General features: G+C 31.9%; 1 long non-coding RNA gene across 2 annotated transcripts; it reads left to right on the top strand.

Annotated features, from left to right (window-relative positions):
- Positions 1–1,067: 1,067 nt before the first annotated feature.
- On the top strand, positions 1,068–2,534 carry LOC127838391 (uncharacterized). Of its 2 annotated transcripts, none has more exons than XR_008029798.1 (2): positions 1,068–1,257; positions 2,131–2,534. It is a non-coding gene; the product is annotated as an uncharacterized LOC127838391 (long non-coding RNA). The 2 variants fall into 2 exon arrangements; XR_008029797.1 differs by having other exon boundaries at positions 1,068–1,261.
- The last annotated feature ends 727 nt before the right edge of the window (positions 2,535–3,261 follow it).

The raw sequence follows: 3,261 nt of genomic DNA, 5'->3' as shown, positions 1-3,261 counted from the left end.
TTTTCTTATGTCATGTTGTTACATGTACAGTGATGAGTCTGCATCGGTTACCTTCTAGGCAGCTACGTTCGATTCGGCTTAAAGTCACCATAGTTAGCCCAGACAGCCCTCCGGCACTTTGTCAGAGGACAGATCATCTGAGATGTGATTGAGAGTCATGAGGTAACTGCTGTGCAAATATTTGGCTCGGATCTGACAAACCGCAAAAAGTTTGCCTTTTAAAGAGTGTGGCATATCATTCCAACAAGGTACATTTTATAACAAAATGATTAAATACTTGTTATATATACATGTGTCACTGTGAGACCATTATTTAGTTTAGCTGTTCGTAATGTTATTATATTTTAATAAGAGTGAATTGAAACCTAAAATTTTTGTATTGTATTTTCACCTATATGGAACATGTGTTAGTAAATGTTTTTAATGTTTCTTATGATTCGAGACAAATAGTGTAAGCATTTTTTGTTTTGATAATATATTAATTGTAATGAGTTAAATATTTTAGAAAAATATGTACAGTACTATATGCGTAAATGCATATACTTCACATTTCTTATTTTATCCGAGGAAGAACTTGACCAAAACACTCAAATGTTGAGTTTGTAAATATGTTTTGACATTTTTGGTGGTCAGTAGTTATTGCTATTTTAGATTCTCGTCTTGTAGTTAGTTCATGTACTGTAATAAGGTATTGATAAGAAAAGTTTATTGGTTTGGTTTAAAAATGTATGAAGCGTTTAGATGATTAATTACTTCAATGTATAACTGTCATAGACTTTATAACTGGCGATTTATTTTAAATAAAAATTAATGTTGGATTGATTGTGGCTTCAAGTCACAGAAGACATCTCAGATACAGATCATTCCTGGAGTTCAAACATCACATTAAATTATTTCATTTTTCATATGTTAATATTTGGACTAACAATAGCAAATAAGCAAGCATATACACGTATATATATATCCAGTTCAAACTGTGTTTGATTTCAGTTAAAAGTGCGGTGTAAAATATTCATATTGTATAAACCATAAACTTAAACATAACAATTACAGATGTGCATAGCCCCATCACCTTTGTCCAGCCACCTGGCAGATTCCCTGCGGAGTAGTTGTGTGCTAACTTCTCGGGTTCCATCACCAATGATGGCTTCCCCAAGGCTACAACTACATACAGAAGATGATAGTCAACATTCAGCTTGTGATGTAAGAAACGGGCATTCAGCCGGCGAATATAAACCAGCACACCTTAACTGCTTGGTAGGTATGTAGTTACGAGTACATGAAACTGTTTAGTTGTTGAAAATTAAAAATTGTTTTCCCTTGAATCATCAGTAGCAACATTAGCCAATGTAAATTTTGATGTATTCTTAATTAATTTATCATGGAAACTTTGAAAAGAACAATTTAAGTGTTAATATCTGTAACATTATTGTTAATTTTATTATTAAGCTAAATAATGTTTTGTACATTACTCTTTCTTGAATAAATTTGGGATAAAATAATTCCACTTTCCAAGCACGTGTTCTTTGTACACATGTACATGTATTTGACTTTATCTGTTTGTTTTACATTTTTATACTAGTTGATAATAGTAAATGTAGTTGACAGAAATAATTGTAAACAATATTGCTGTTACTGGAAAAATCCTTATAGTGTAAGCAAACACACCTTTCCATATGGAGAGGAAATCCAGGTTCAAATCCTGGTGGGGATCCCATATAAGCAGCAACTTACATAATGTGCATATAAATTATACAAATAATAGTATATGTTGTCATAGTGTGTGATATTTAATATTCATATTAAAATAGTTATTAATTTTTTGACATTTTCTCTATCACACACACACACATACGCAATATACGCTGGCAGTGACATATTATGTATTTTTACTTTATGTGATTTATCATTAGGACACCATCATTAGCTTTACGCTTCAAAAAAGGCCCATCACTTTCTCCTGGCAATTAATTATAATTATTACCCTTTTTTAATTTAAAAAGAAAAGGGTTTGTTTTCAACGAGTGTGCATCTTTTTTCAACTACAGAATCTGATGTTCATATCTTCAGTGTCTTATTATAAGGCAAATACTGAAATAAAATGAATATTTCATGCAGTTTTTGTGTCAGTTTTCATGTGCAGTGCTCATGGAAAGTGCAGGGAGAGGATCTTGCTGGAACAGGTGCTCACCCTTCAGTTGGCTCGATTGGTAGCGCCCAAGTCACTGCCAGCGCCCATGAAAAGGCCAGATGCCCTGGAGATGGGAACCACTGACACATGATCAGTTCCCCATCTAGAGCAGCACTAAAGGCGACCTCCTTAAAGCCTACTTTCTGGAATACATCTGTGTGCAGAGCTTGTACATCAAGTTGAAGACTTACAATTCATCTCATTGACAGTGATACAACATTTAAACAAAACCGTTTTATGACTGAAAAATCTAAATAAAAACAAAATATGTTGTTGCCTTATACCAGTGTCATGGCACACTGGTCGCTTTACTATATGCTGCAATAAATTGCTTCTTTTCAAGGATGAGGCTTTGTTGACTGCTTTAATAAATATATAATGTAAAATTACCTGCTCAACTATGAAATTATATGAATCAAATATTGTGTACAACTACTGCTTGCCTCATTAAAAAAACACAATATGAAGCTTCATTACTAAATGTGTCCGCAAAATTTTATTCCCGATTCTGATCAGTGACTCCTTTGTGTAGCTTATGTTTAACGACTGTTCAGTTTAGTTGCTTTTTTGACCAAGTTAGTTATTTATCAAATACAGTGTACTTTTCTAATCATTTTGCTCTATGTTGTATAAAGTTACTGTTCAAAATGAATCAGATATCTAAGATGAGCATTGTCTAATCTTTTTTAATTAAAATCACTTGTCATAAATATAACTTCCTGGGCTAGTTTTCAAAATTGCATATGTATTGCGCAAAATGTTTGTTCATTTGAATTCAAGTGTTTCAACAGTCAATAAATTAATATTAAATAAAAACAGTTTTAGTTGAATAATAATTGATGTTTCGGCTATTCGGTCTTTTTTACACTTACACAGTATTTCTATACAATTGCGGATAGAATTGAATTACAGATTGATATTATTTGACAATTTGCATTCTACTGATTAATATACACAATCGAATAATTAACATGTATCTGAAAATCAAGAATAAATACAGTAACTAATTGTTATGAGTTATTACGGATTAAGTTCATATTGTATATTAATGTACATATATATCTTGTATA

This window comes from Dreissena polymorpha, chromosome 7 (assembly GCF_020536995.1).
Source record: "Dreissena polymorpha isolate Duluth1 chromosome 7, UMN_Dpol_1.0, whole genome shotgun sequence".
Lineage (NCBI taxonomy): Eukaryota > Metazoa > Mollusca > Bivalvia > Myida > Dreissenidae > Dreissena > Dreissena polymorpha.
Note: the sequence above shows the minus strand (reverse complement) of the source record. Positions and strands in the feature narration are given on the sequence as shown.